Raw genomic sequence first — 15,751 nt, 5'->3', positions numbered from 1 at the left:
TTTTTCCTAACACTGGGAATACAGAAAACTTGTCCACTATCACCATTTCTATTCAACACTGTACTAGAGATCTGTCAAAACAATAAGGAGAGTGAGGGAGGAAAAAGAAGGGAAGAAACAGAAGAAACATAAATTTGAATAAAGAAATAAAACTGGCTTTATTCACAGATAAAATTATTGTATTCATAGAAAATCCCTAAGAACCAAGAAAAAATATAATAGAACTAATGAAATCTCAAGAAATAAGGCCACAGTTTAGCATGGTGGCATGTGCCTATAATCCCAGCTACTTAAGAGGCTGAGGCAGGAGAATCGCTGGCACCTAGAAGTTCGGGGGGAGTTTGGGCAATATAGCAAGTCCCTGTGTCAAATTAAAAAGAGAAAAGATATAAGGTTAATATACAAAAGTCCATTGTATTTCTATACAAGGAAATAAAGAATATAGCAAGCAATGAACAATTGCAAAGTGAAATTAAAATTCTGTTTATGATAACATTAAACATGAAATACTTATGGAAAATTAAATATACACAAAACCTATAGACTGAAAAATACAGAAGACTGCTGAAAGAATTTTAAGAAGGTCTAAATAAATGATGTGATATATCGTACTTATGGTATATCAGACTTTTTGTAAAAACTGACAAACGAATTCTAAAAGAACCAAGGATAGTCAAAATAATTTTGCAAAAGAAACAATTGGAGAAATTACTCTACCTGATTTCAAGAAGCTGTAGTAATCAAGACAGCATGATTTGTCCAAACAATGGGCATAATAAAATAGAATACACAAGTAAACACATACACCTGTGGTAACTGATATTCAGCAGTAGTACAAAGATAATTCAATGGGAAAGTATGGTCTTTTCAAAAATGGTACCAAAGCAACTAGAAATCTACATGAAAAAAAATGAACCTCAACCCTCATCTGACACTGTCCATAAAAATTTACTCAAAGTGGATTAAAGACATAAATATGAAAGCTAAAATGATAAAACTTCTGGAAAAAATAGGAGAGAATCTTTGTGGCAGTGGAGTATGCAAAAAAAAGATGTTTTTGATAAGATACAAAAAAAGCATGATTCATGCTATGACAGAAATACTGAATAAATATAATAAAATAAAGTAAAATGAAATTTTAAAAGCACAATCCATACAAGTTTGATCTCATTAAATTTTGTTTTTAATTAGCTCTTCTAATGACTTCTTTTAAAATACAAAAATGCAAGCCACAGACTGGAAAAATACATTTATAACACATACATCTGACAAAGGACTTTATTGAGCATATAAAACAAACTTTTACCACTCACAAATAAGAAGAAAAACAGCCCAATTAAATAGGCAAAAGATTTGAACCAACACCTCACAAAGGAAGGCATGGGGAATGGCTGGTAAGTGCATGAAAATCCATCAGGGAAATGCAACTTAATCATCAAGAGAATGTAAATCCAAATCACAATAAGATATAACTTCGAGTCCATTAGAAAGACTAAAATTTTAAAAACTGGCAACCCCAACTGTGGGTGAGGATGTAAAGCCACCACCAATTTCTTATAAAATAAAATGTGCACCCACACTATAGCCCATCAAACTTACTCATAAGTATTTATTACCCAAGGGAAATAAAAATATATGTTCACAAAACACCATTACAAGAATGTTCATAGCAGCTTTATTTATAATAGGCAAAACCTGGAAATAACCCGAATGTTCATCAGTAGAAGAATTGCTAAATAAATTGTGGTATGTCTTTACAAAAAAATATTACTCAACAATAAAAAAGCATATTCTTCCAATGTATGCAACCATGTGGATGAATCTCAACAACATTATGCTGAGTGAAAGAAGCCAGATACAAAAAATACACACTGTATGATCCTATTTGAAATTTTAGGAAAAACAAACTAATCAATAGTAATGGAAAACAGATGCAGGGTGAAATCAGCTAGGATCTAGCCAGTGTTGTCTTGCTAACTAGTTGCGTGAGCTTGAGCAGGTCACTAGACCTTCCCGCTCCCTCGTTTCCGCAAATATAGTAGATAATTAAACAAACCCAGGTCATATGTGCTAGCTGAGATTCAAGGTCTCTTCCAGTACTAAATTCTTGGTCTCTTCTGCATCCAGACCCATGGTGATATAAAAGGAAAAAATGTATCGGTGGTGCTTACATTGAATTCCTAAAACTTAATATAATTGTCATGAAGTTGTTTTGTCAGGGAAGCGAATCATTGTCTAGATAATTTTTCTTTTGCCAGAGAAAGTTAGGAATTAATAATAAAATAGGCCAGAAAAGTGAAGAAAGGGTTGTAACTGGGGTGGCAGGAGGCCTGGGCTTTTGATAGAAAATGCTGAGTACAGGGGGGGTTAGGCTAAGTAGCAGAAAGAAGTAACAGTTGCAAATAAAAAATAAAAAAGAAACACAACATGCAACAAAATGAAGGCCAAAATCACCTTCCTGCTACATACTAGGAAACTGTAAAGTTAGAGCCATAAATAAACACACAATAATGTGTTTATTTCCCTAGTAATACATTATTCAAAAGCTAAAATAACAGTCAAACAAATAGACCCAAAAAATGCATTTGAATGGGCATTTCATTTGGGTCTTCTAGAAGGGACACCTTGCCGGTTTCACGACAATACCATAAGGGACGTGCTGTTCTTGTATTTATCCTCCATTTTACAGGTGGTGAAACTGAGATACATACCAGTGTATTACCCTTCTGAAAAACAAGACATTTTAAATTTGAAAGCACAGCTGGCCTCATGGTTTTAGATAAAGGATTGGGGGTCTGTAATAACTAACTTGCTGGGTTGTGGTCTGGATTAAATGTGATGGTGTTTGTCAAGGCCCTGGTACATATTCAGTTCTCTATAATGGGCAGTTATTACTGTTAGAAGGAATAATTAATTTTAGTTGGTAAAATTTGTAAGGTGTCTTGGAGGATGCAGGATTATAAAGATCTTGGTGGCAAGACCACTCAAGACAAAGGAAATCGTTTCAGCCAAGTTAATCGTATGATGGTGGAGGGCATATTCTGGGAATGTGAAATATGGAGATGGCACTAGGTTTGAGGATTTCAGAAGAGATGAGGGCAGACAGCTTGGTTGGTGCTACAAATTGTGGATAGCTTGTTGACATGTAACAGCAGGAAGCCTAAAAACTTGGATCTATGGTTGTGGGGCAGTGGTAGTTCCTGGGTTTGGCATAATCTGATTGGTGATTTAGGGGAAGAACTCTGGTGATAGTTAGTATAAAGGATGGGCTGAAGTGGGGAACAGAGAGAGGAACTAGTTGGGATGTTCTAGTAGGATTTGAGTTGAAATTTAATGAAGGTCGGACATGGGGATCCAGAGAAACAGAACATTAGGAAGACTGGGAGGCTCAACCAGGATTTGGCAACCAATATTGGGTAGGAGGGGGTGAGAGGGGGATTCTGGAGCTGAAATGTTTCTGAGACTTCAAGTATGACTCATATCTAGAACAGTTATGACTTGAGATCAAGTGCTTCCATAAAGAAAAGGACTAGGTTTGTATGGAAGGATAAGTTCAATTTAGGATGTGCTGAGTCTGAGATGTATACAGAACATTCGATTGGAAATACAGGCCTGAAGCTGGGAGATGAGTCAGCTGGAGGCAGAAGGGGAGTTGTCCCCTAAAAGATCACAGTGAAACTACCCAAGTAGATGACATCATTGAGAAAGTACATGTAGCATGAGGCAAATACTATCAATATTAGTAAGCATTACAGGGATGTGCATGTGCTTGGGGGACCTTGTAGTGGGAAGGGCATCAAACAAAATTAAAACATCTGCACCTAAGTCCTTCCTGGGCTTTCATATGTATACTCTCATTAATCAATCTTTAACACATAACATTGTGAGGTAGAAAGAAGAGAGAAGAGGGGCAAACCTTTGTGAAGGTCCATATTTTTGAGGTTTAGGAAGAAGAGGAACTAGAAAAAGGTAGAAAGATCGTTATAAAGTTGTAGTAAACCTCCAACAGCCAACTTATCAAGATCCTGCCTCCAATATTCTTGAACCCTAAATGAAGATCAGGACTCCTACCTAAAAAGATGTGTGTAACAAGCTAAGGGGATATTTGAAAAGTGCCAAGTACTTGGCATATATGACAAACACTACTTAATCATGGATTGGGCTGGATTTGGTCCAGGAAGACTCAGAGGGAAAACATGTGGGCTGAGTCTTGAAGGACAGCAGGGCTTGGAGGAGTGGAAAGAGCAGAACAATGCAGACCAGGGGGACCCACAGCCCTAAAGGCCAAGAAGTTTTCCTTCCTTCCTTCCTTCCTTCCTTCCTTCCTTCCTTCCTTCCTTCCTTCCTTCCTTCCTTCCTTCCTTCCTTTCTTTTTTTCTGAGATGGGGACTCATTCTGTCACCTAGGCTGGAGTGCAGTGGTGCAATCTCAGCTCACTGCAACCTCCGCCTCCTGGGTTCAAGTCATTCTCGTGCCTCAGCCTCCTGAGTAGCTGGGATTACAGGCATGTACCACCATGCCTGGCTAATTTTTGTGTTTTTAGTAGAGATGGGGTTTCACCATGTTGGCTGGGCTGGTCTCGAACTCCTGACCTCATGTGATCCAATCCCCTTGGCCTCTTAGGCGTGAGCCACTATGTCCCGCCAAGGCCAAGAATTTTCTCTGACCTCATATTTACAACCAATGTGTACCAGAAAGTCACCTACAAACTCACAATGCTTACATCCTGTCTCTATTTTAACTATAAATTTTCCACTTATTCCCAATGCTACTGGAACATACTTATGTGGTCATCAGATATGACACAACAGTGGCTTTGATTTACCTTTTATACAGGAGCACATTTCAGCTTTTCTTCCAGTTTCCTGTTTATTTTCGTTCCAATGTTTATTTATATACCTTTGATTTTTAAATGTTAACTTCTAATGTCAAATTCTATGGCATTTTGAATTATTGATATTATGGCTAAAGATTTTAAAAGAACAATTAATTCTCAATTACTTCCACTTTAGTGGTCTGAATGTTGCTCCTCCCCTCTACCTGTGACTTAAGAGGGACCTTGGAGCAAGGTCATGTCCCAGATTGTTGAGGACGTTTGCGGCTCCTTGGCTTCCTAGCTTCTGTTCCTGTTTTTAAGAGCACTGTGAGTTGCTTGTTGGGAACTAATGGCTCCTCATTGTGGCAGTCCCAGTGGGACCACTAGTTAAGGAAACTTGCTTCTTGCCAAGAGAGTTGGCCAATCAAATTTTATTCTAGACTAATGTATCTTGAGCAGGGTAAGTCAAAGACTGTGTTAAAAAAAAAAAAAAAATATATATATATATATATTTATGACCAGGATTTCAACAATGATGCTCTGAAGAGATGATCAACCACTTTCTACCCCTTGGATAACCCAGGGCTACTCTTTCTAAGTCTCACTCTTCAGGTTCTTTTTTCATTCTGGGAGCTATCCCACATCTTTCTTTTCTCTCTTAACTTAGCCAGAGTTAGTTTCCATTGTTTACAAATACCAAAACAAAGCAAAACTCATTCACTAACCTGACCAGAAAATTTAATGTTTTCAATGGTCTGCCAAAGTTCCCCCCATTGATGTGGGAAATCAAGAGTGATAAGGATGGTTAAGAGAGAATAATTGAGATACTGTGACAAATGATACTTTGTTGGTTTCTCTTTCAGTTACTTGAATCACTGTCCACACACCTGCTTGAAGAAGACACTGGAGAGCCATTCTGTCACCCAGGCTGGAGTGCATTCATGATAGGTAGCCTTACTATGCGGTTCTAGTCTATATCCTGCTCTGCTCTGCTATCTTTTCCAGGGGATGGTTTGTGCAGAGCATGTAGAGTGGCTCCTGTGTTCTCTGGCTTCCTGGTTGAGTTTCGTCCTCCCTCTGCCTTGAGACAGTAGGATCTGTGTGAGTTCTCTTAGCTACCACTTTAAGAGGTTGCTTCCATCTGTCTATGCTTGGTGGTGTACTAGTAAATGTTTAACAACTGGCTTTCCGGGGAAAAAAAAAAAAAAAAAAAACCCAAACAAAACAAAAGTTCTGGTTTATAGTATTTGCTGATTACCATGGTACTGTATTTCCACCATGACCTATTTTAGGCTACCAGTGTGACATCATTGAATACAAGTTGGAAACAGATGCAGTCAGCTCTCATGTGTCCTATGAGGTGGCTCCAGCACATCACTGTGTGTGTGTCTCCCAGCACAACTCCTCTCAAGGTGTCCCTGCACTCCACGATTCTTTCTCCTTAGAGTGCTAGGAACTTGCATGATCCCTTTGTGGTCTGCCTAATCCTTGCACATATATTTATAAATTGTCCCTTTGTAAGAAAACAAACTGTTCATACACATACACTCACGTGTGCATGAGAAAGTTCACAAATTACCCTAATTTGAAAGTGCCATCACATGGTGGTGGTAACCAGCCTTCAAGGTGGCCCCTAGTGATATCTTTCTTGGTACTCACGAACTTGTGTAGTCTTCTCCCACGATGTATCAGACTTGGTCAATGTGACCAGTAGAATGTGGCAGAAGTCATGATGTGTTACTTCTGAGATTAGATCCTAAAAATCACTGCAGCTTCCTTCTCGTTCACATTCTCTCTCTCTCTCTCTCTCTCTCTCTCTCTCTCTCTCTCTCACTTTGGGGAAGCCAGCTTCTGTGTCAAGCAGTCCCATGGAGAGACCCACAGGGTAAGGAACTAAGGTCTGCAACAACCATGTGAGTGAGACTGAAAGCAGCTCCTCCAGCCCTAGTCCAAACTTAGATGACTACAACACCTGCCAACAGCCTGACGGCAACCTCTTGAAAGACTGAGCTAGAACTAGGTAAGCTGCTCCCAGTTTCTTGACCTTTGAAGACACTGTGTGAGATAATAAATGTTGTTTGAAGTTGCTACATTTGGAGTAATTTGTTACACAGCAATAGAAAACTAACACAGGCACCCTGACTGATGCACTCTGTCTTAGCCTTCATATCTAGACACTCATCTCCTAAGCAAGACTCATCTGTTCACTTCTCCTCTTCTCTGCTGCTGGCATCCTTGTCCAAGACTGAACTGCTGCTGCAACTAACTGACTTCCTCACTGACCACACTCTAGCTACAGTGATCCGTGGAAATCTGTTGCTGACATTCTTCTTATTAAAACCCTTTCCTGGCAACATACTGCCTTCCTCCCTTCTCTTTCCTCTCCTCTCCTCTCCTCTCTTTTCTTCTCTTTTCTCTTTTCTTTTTTTCTTTTCTTTTCTTTGATGGAGTCCCATTCTATTGCCTAGGCTGGAGTACAGTGGCGCCATCTCAGCTCACTGCAAGCTCCACCTCCCGGGTTCATGCCATTCTCCTGCCTCAGCCTCCCAAGTAGCTGGGACTACGGGTGCCCACCACCACGCCTGGATAATTTTTTGTATTTTTAGTAGAGACGGGGTTTCACTGTCTCTACTAAGATAGCCAGGATGGTCTCTATCTGACCTAATGATCTGCCTGCCTTGGCCTCCCAAAGTGCTGGGATTACAGGCGTGAGCCATTGCGCCCAGCAACATATTGCTTTTAAAAGTAAGATGAAAATCTTTATATTGCTCGTGTGCCTCTGGTGACCATAGTTTTCTTGTCTCCTCCATTTGTTTTGGGTCGCCCTTACGTACTCATGCTCACCTGCCGACTATGCTTCTGCTTTACTAGTCTACTTTCCATCCTTCTATCTACCAAGGTTCTTCCTTGAATCAAGCACTGTAGGCACACAGCTTAAAACACCCTTTCCCTGCAAGCTTTTCCTACCTGCTATCGGCTCAAATCATGTTCCAAATCTTAGCTTAAATGTCACCTTCTCAGGAAGCCTTGCCTGGCCTCCACTAAGACAGGGTTAAGTCCACCACATTTTACTTTCAAAGCAATCTTATTCAATATTCAACCAAATTTATTGGACCTCTAACAGTCACTGTCTAGAAGTTTGGAATAGATCACATAATATGCCTTTGCCTGTGGTGTGTAGGACAATTTTAATCCAAATAATGATTTGTTTTACTAACTAATTAATGCCTCTCTCCATTGTTAGATTGTAAACTCCATGTGGACAGCAATCATTGTCTGCTTGTTTCTCAATGTCTGGCTCAGAGTAGGTGTTCAATTCATATTTGTTGAAGAAATGAAATAGTGAGCTTTCAAGTTAGACAGATCTGAATTTGAGTACTTGATCTATTACTTACAAATAGTGTGACTTGGGCACAGTTTCCTCATCGGTAAAATGTGAATAATGACAGTATCTACCTCTTAGTGATGGAGTGAAGATTGAATCCCATCATCCATGCAATGTGCTTAGAACAGTGCCTGATACTTAATAAGTGCTTATGCAAAGGAACAATTTATGATTGAAAATGAATTATGTACTGCATTCATGTCACAGAGCTCCATTTGAGACTTTGTCCATATATTGTAATCTCATTTTCGCAAGTCATTATTTTTCCCCAGAATTTATCATTTTGGTGTTGTTGCTCAGCTAAATGTACTCACTTCCATTCTTTCAGAATTTCTTTGACAATTTGAACAGATGCAACATTTATTTTTTGCTATAAATTTCCCCACTTAGAGGAAAGATTTGTAACATACATGTACATTTGGGAAAAATGGAAAATCCTACACACCCTTCAGAAAGATTTGGTGTCAAGGAATTAACAGCAATAAACAGTAGTAGCTGTATCTAACAAACATGGCAGATATAAATCAAAGTGAAAGAAAAATAGGAAGTCACATGACTACAGTGTTTGATTATCCTGATCAGGATTATTTATAGCAAATCTTGGCTTGCATTTTTTTGAAGGTATTAATTGCATAGACGAAATAACTTAAAATATACCCATCAAACTGTCAGTGGCAGGAGGCTTTATGTTTTAGTTTGTTTGGTGAGAATCCTTTATGAGAACGTATCACGTGTGTACACACACACACACACAGATATGATTTAATGAATAATAAATGTATCCTACCTCAGAAAGAAGAAGAGAAAGTTGAGGGAGGTTAAGCTGGGCTTCAGCTTGGTTTCTCACATAAATTTTATCAGCTATAAAAGCTATTTTTAATGTGAAGAGGAAAGTGAGGAGCAGCAAGAATAGGGAAAATTGGAAAAAGGGAGGCTGGCTACCCAGACATATTTTTACTATGTGGCTTTGTTGTTACTTAAAATCTTACAAATTTCTAAAATGTTGAATGTTGTTCATCAAATACGTACAGATTGCCATCTCTGTGTAAGTCCCTGCTATATGTGGCCTCCTGTCTAATGGGACAGATCAGACAAGCAGCAGATACTGTAACACCTATTAGAAGGGGTTAGGTGCTGTAGCAGGAATGCATACCAATTGAGGGCTAGAAAGGCCAGAGAAAGCAGAAATCACATCAAGGGAGGCACATAACATTCTGGGAAGAGGTCACAGAAGATGAGGCTGAGAACAGTCTATTGTAGTAGAGCAGAAAGTCAATACCATGGCAGAGGTGGAGAGGACAGTGTACCATGAAGTAGTGAGGAACTCAAGGAAGCTAATAGAGATTAATGGAAATATGTTGTGTAAAAAAGGGAAGAGAGAATAGTAGATTGAATGGATGTCGGGGCTGAAAAAAAATTTTCATTTTGTTTTTAAAATACAGGAGACCCAGGTAGAATTTTGGGCAATGAGAAAGAGTAAATATGTAATAAAGAATAGGCAAATTATGGAAAAATGTTCCATACAAGGCATGAAAGACTGTGATGGACATAAGTGAATTTGTTAAGAGTTGGAAAAATATGGACATTTCTTGACAATAGAGGGTCATCATAAGTATCATCTTAAATAGTGAAAATAGGCAATTGTAGAGATGGAAAAGACAAATACAAAAAGATAGTCTTAATATCTAAGCAAACAAACAAAAAACTGGGAGGTGAGATCATCTTTTGGGAATGTGGGAATGGGGATGGGGTTTAAGAATATATAAAGTTTTTGTTCAGCTGCTATGGGGAATTTGAGAAGCAGACAAAAAATATGAATACAAGAGTTGGCAAGCAATAGTGAGTAACTCAGATATGGAATGATCCAATCAACACTTTTTTTGTGACTTCCTGCAGCAACATTTGATAGAGTAGGAGTATATGTGACAGAATGACAGGAAGGGGAATTCTGTTTCAAGACCTCTGTGAGTCCATGGAGTAGACACTATGAGCAAAGCTTACCTTTCCATGTTGAAATTATTTATGGGCAAAACGTTATCACTGAAATTAAATGGTGGCAGACATGTCCAAGGAATATTGTGGGGGATTCCATCCCTTCATCAATCTTGTGATAGATGAATGTGTAGAGATGGCAGGTGGTGGGCAACAGAGCAATAATGGAGTGGTGGTGATACAAGGAAATGGTGTCATCTTGTTAGAAACCTTGGAACAAGGATATATAATGACTGTGTTCAGGAGAGACATTTATGTCCCCTCTCCAAAGGGCCTGTTTTACTGTGATGTAAATATTGGGTCATGTGTATTTTCATATAAAACTTTTTGTAAGTAAACTTTTGTAACAGTCAAAAACAAAACAAAACAAAAAAAGAAAGACAGTAAGGCATCCTAAGTTGGGGACTGAAAAGGGAAGTATGAATGTAAAATTCAGGGAGATTCTAGCAATCTTCAGAATGGGGCAGCTTGCCTTAGGAAGAAGTTAATCTGCTGTCACTGGAGGGATTTAAGCAAGGCTGGGTGACCACTGCGGGCTGTTGCTTAGGATTCTTGAGTACTGAATGAGTGGTTGGACAACAGGACTTTCTACCCTTTTTATTCTTACATTTTGTGATTCCAGAGTAACATGAAGAGCCTCAATGGATTAGCTGAGCCTGTGGAAGAGGAAAGCAAGCAAGTTCTCAAGCCAAGACTCCCCTCCAAACCTACTGAATGAAATAACGCTGGGAGCAAGACTTTGGCATGCATGTTAAAACTTCCACATTTGATTTTGCCGCATAGCCAAGATTGAGAACCACAGATATGTAAAATGCTAAGTGTTATCCCAGGCCCTTTACAATGTCTGTCTGGTTTAATTCCATGTGTTTAAATATGAGGTCAAATGTAAGTAATTTTTGGAAGATCTGCCATTTTGGATTTTTCATTCCACTGTTTTTTCTCTGAGTATGGATAATTGAGAACTACTCACTCGGAGAAGTGAAGAGCATGTGAAATAACATAATATGTCATTATTCACAATTAATAAATAGATATATATACTCAGGTAATCAATATATTGAAATTTATTGCTTAATCAAACTGTTTAAACCATCTTAGAATATCTGTAGGCCACAGAACAGAGCACGAAATCAGTTTCTATTATGACAGAATTAAAAATGTCAATGAAAAAAAAGCAATGCATCAAAGATTCATTATTGCTTACCATAGCAAATTCTATTTCATTTTACAGTGAAAGTAAAATTAAGGCAGTGAAAATGAGATCGAAACATTAAGGAAAGACTATGAGTTTTTCTTTTTATGGAGAGTTTAGAAAAGATTATAAATTTACCACAAGGAAAATGAGAACATTAACGCAGGCCAGTGACAAGATTTCAAGAAACTTATTTTTAAAAATAAAAAGAGATGATGTCTTTTTCATCAAAATTACTGAATTATATGGCTAGGGCTTAAAATTCTTAAAATTCATTATTTTTAAAAAGGAGCATGAAGTCAGGGTATAAATGTAAATTCAGTAGTTTTTAATATTATCATTCATGGTTTGCTATAGTAGAATAATATTTTTAAGCTCATTAAAGCTATTGTAGTTAATTATAATTTTAATAATTATTCATAATATACTTAAAATATGTTACTTGATGATTTCTTCTTTAAAAAGTTTACTAAAATGACTTTATAGTACTTGTGTGTGTCAGTCAGGGTTTAATCAGAGAAGCCAACCAATAGGATATGTATATATTGAGATTTATTACAATGAATTGGCTTACATGATTACAGTGGCTGGCTAGACAAGTGTGAAATTTATAGGGCAGGCTGTCAGAAAGACGCAGGCAGTCCATAAGCAGAATTTCATCTTCTTCTGGGAAATCTTGGCTCTGCTGCTCACACTTTTCAACTGACTGACTCACAACCAGACTATCTAAGATATTCTCCCTCACTTAAAGTCAGCTGTAGATGTTACACATCTACAAAATACCTTCACAGCAAATCCTAGATTCATGTTTGATTGAATAACTTGGGACAAATGACACATAAAACTGGTCATTACAACTTGGTATTTGATTTAATGTATTGTGATGTTAAGATAATATGTGGCATGTTATGGCATTGACTTAAATATAAGTAAGTCAAATCATGTCCTACTAATTCAATGTACTGGAAAGAGGTCTCAACTACATACCCAGAAACCTCCTGGGTTCTAGAACTGTCTTTATGACCTTTGAAGATTTACTCATTTTCTCTGAATCTTGTTTCCTCATGTATAAAATAAGACAGTTGGATTAAAGTCCCTTTCAGATCTAACATTTATAAGTAATTATGTCAACCACATAAAAAATATATATATGTAGCATGGTTACTATTTAAGTCAACATCAGTTCTATATCACTATTTGATAGAAGATACAAAATCAGTGAAATATATCTTCCATTTATAGAACACATATTATATATTTATGTCATGAATATAGGTTTTTCTACTCTAAAGTTTGTGACAGTGTTCTAACTATATAGAAATAGCTTGTTATATCAGTGATTATACAACACAGAAGTCTTTTGGTTGCAAGAAACAGAAATTTCAGCTCAAAATGGGTTATGCAAAAAATGGAATTATTGACTTGAATGAATAGTTCAGGCTAGTCTACTTCCAGTATGATCCAGAACTCAAGATTCACAAGGATCCACACCTTATCTTCATTTCCTTATTATTAATGCCATTCTCAGCCTCCACATGGGAGCCTCCCAGTGGCTCCAGACTCACCACCATGGATGCAGAAGTCCCAAGCTTCACTGTGCAACTTTTAACTTCTAATTCTAATCATAACAGTAGAACATGGAATATCTTTCAACAGTCATTATTTTGTGTCACAAATTTCTAAGTGTAAGGAAAAGATGCATTCTAGACAGAAAAAAAATTTCTTTTGTGGTCTCAATGCCTATATCTGGATCCTTAACCTCTTTCTGTTTATTTTGGGTAAAGGAACTCATATTCTCAATGGACCTTTCTATCTAGGATTTACATCTTGATTGTGGATCTACTTTCTGAATTCATGTGACTGCAAGCTATCCCTGCCACAAGAATGTCCTGGTGTACTTTAATATTTAACTATTTGTCTTTGCCTAAAGTCATGCATTTGTTTCTAACCTTCCTAGTTTGGACCATTCCTCCTCGTCTAACTCATGAACAAAGCCTGGTTAGGATAAGATGTTCATTAATAAAACCTCAAGATGAAACTGGGAATACAGTAGCCCCTGTTATTTGCAGTTTCATTTTCTGAGGTTTCAATTACCTGGGGTCTACCACAGTTCAAAAATATTAATGGAAAATTCTAGAAATAATCAATAAATTTTTGAATTGTGCACCATTCTGAGTAGTATGATGAAATTTTGCACTGCCCTGCTCTGTCCCACCCAAGACGTAAATTCTCTGTTCAGAAGAGCCACACTGTAGATGTTCCCTGCCCGTCAGTCACTTAGCCTTCTTGGTTATCAGATCAACTGTTGCAGGACAGCAGTGCTAGTGTTCAAGTAACCCTTATTTTACTTAATAATGGCCCTAAAGTGCAAGAGTGGTGATGCTGGCATATTGTTATGATTATTCTGTTATTATTATTTGTTTTTAATCTCTTACTGTGCCTAATTTATAGATTAAACTTTATTATAGGTATGTAGTAGAGGAAAAAACATGATATATATAAGGTTCAGTACTATCTGAGGTTTCAGGCATCCATTGGAGGTCTTGAAACATATTTCTGCATGGCCATTATTAAAAAGTCAAAAAATAACAGATGCTGGCAAAGTTGTGGAGAAAAAGTAACGAATTTACACTGTTGGTGGAAGTGTAAATTAGTTCAACCTTTGCAGCGACATGGATGGAGTAGGAAGCCATTATCCTCAGCAAAGTAACGCAGGAACAGAAAACCAAACACTGCATGTTCTCACTTATAAGTGGGAGTTGAATGATGAGAACACATGGGCACATGCAGGGAGAAACAACATACACTGGGGTCTTTTGGGGGTGTGGTGGTGGGAGGGAGAGCATTAGGAAAAATAGCTAAGGCATGCTGGGCTTAATACCTAGGTGATGGGTTGATAGGTGCAGGAAATCACCATGACACACGTTTACCTGTGTAACAAATCTGCACATCCTGCACACGTACCCCTGAACTTAAAATTTAAATTGAAGAAAAAAAAATTCATTGCACGAATATCATATATTATGTATCCATACTTCCGTCAAAGGATACTTGAGTATCTTCCACCTTTTGGCTTTTATAAATAATGCTGCTGTAATAATGTAATAATGTATACAAATACTGGCTCAAGTCCCTACTTTCCATTCTTTTTGGTGTATATCTGGAAGTAAAATTGCTAGATCATGTGATAATTCTATATTTAATTTTTGAGGACCACCATATTGTTTACCACAGTGCCTGCACCATTTTATGTTCCCACCAACAATGCACAAGGATTCTAATTTTTCCATATCCATACCAACATTTGTGATTATTATTTTTTTAATAACAGCCATCCTAATGGGTATGAAGTGCTATCTGCCTCTCAATGTTAATGCCCTCAATCAGTTAGCATTTTAGAAACCCCTACCAGTCAGTACTAGTTTGAATCTTCTAGCCCTGATTGTATTCTTTGATTAAACAGTTAATACAGCAGCTAGACATCAATGAACTCTTGAGGTCACTTTGTCTATGGTTTTTCGCATCTCATTTTTCAAAACTCCCTCCTCAGTTTTCAACCAAACTACATCAACTCTGATTTCATCAGTTTTACATAGTGCATATCTGAGTAAGTCATTTTTTTTGGGGGGGGGGGGGATGAAAGAATTCTTCATCTCAAAAGAAAATCTTGAAAATATAGACCTAGTCCGTACTCTCCAGAGTTCAGAGAGATTAAATGACTTTGCCAAGGTACTCTGGATAGGTAGTAGCAGAGGTAGGATTACAGCAGAAATATATCCAATGAGACAGAGAGCATACCTAATACCTGTCATGATATGTTCTGTGGTCTGAATGTGCCCCCCTAAATTCATGTGTTGGGAATTTGATCCCCAATGCAATAGTGTTGGTAGGTAGGTGGGGCCTTTAGGAGGTGACAAGGATGCCACACTCTGGGATGGCAGAGCAATAAGACAGCAAGAGCCTGGGTCCCAGACATTGCAAAACTGCCATGTTGACCCTGAGCTGCTTAAAGTTATACTTTAATATTGTTTTGTGTGGGAGGTGTTTAGGCCATGAGGGCTCTGTCCTCATGAATAGATTAATGCTATTATAAAAGGGCTTGCCAGAGGGAGTTTGGTCTCTCTCTTGCCCTTCCATCCCTTCTGTCACATGAAGACCCAGTGTTCCTCCCCTCTGGAGGATGCAGCAGCAAGGTACCATCCAACTGAGTCTTGATCTTGGACCTCCAGCCTCTAGAAGTGTGACCCATAGATTTCTGTTCTTTGTAAGTCACCCAGTCTCATGTATTTTGTTATAGCAGCACAAAGAGACTAAGACAATATGTATGAAATCTTTTGATTATTCATTCATTACTTCAAAATATATT

At 37.9% G+C, this 15,751-nt stretch overlaps 1 pseudogene; it reads left to right on the top strand.

Moving 5' to 3' along the window:
- Positions 1-10,187: 10,187 nt before the first annotated feature.
- On the top strand, positions 10,188-10,530 carry LOC116270521 (annotated as a pseudogene).
- Positions 10,531-15,751: the final 5,221 nt, after the last annotated feature.

The sequence above is a fragment of the Papio anubis genome, chromosome 15 (genome assembly GCF_008728515.1).
Source record: "Papio anubis isolate 15944 chromosome 15, Panubis1.0, whole genome shotgun sequence".
NCBI lineage: Eukaryota > Metazoa > Chordata > Mammalia > Primates > Cercopithecidae > Papio > Papio anubis.
Note: the sequence above shows the minus strand (reverse complement) of the source record. Positions and strands in the feature narration are given on the sequence as shown.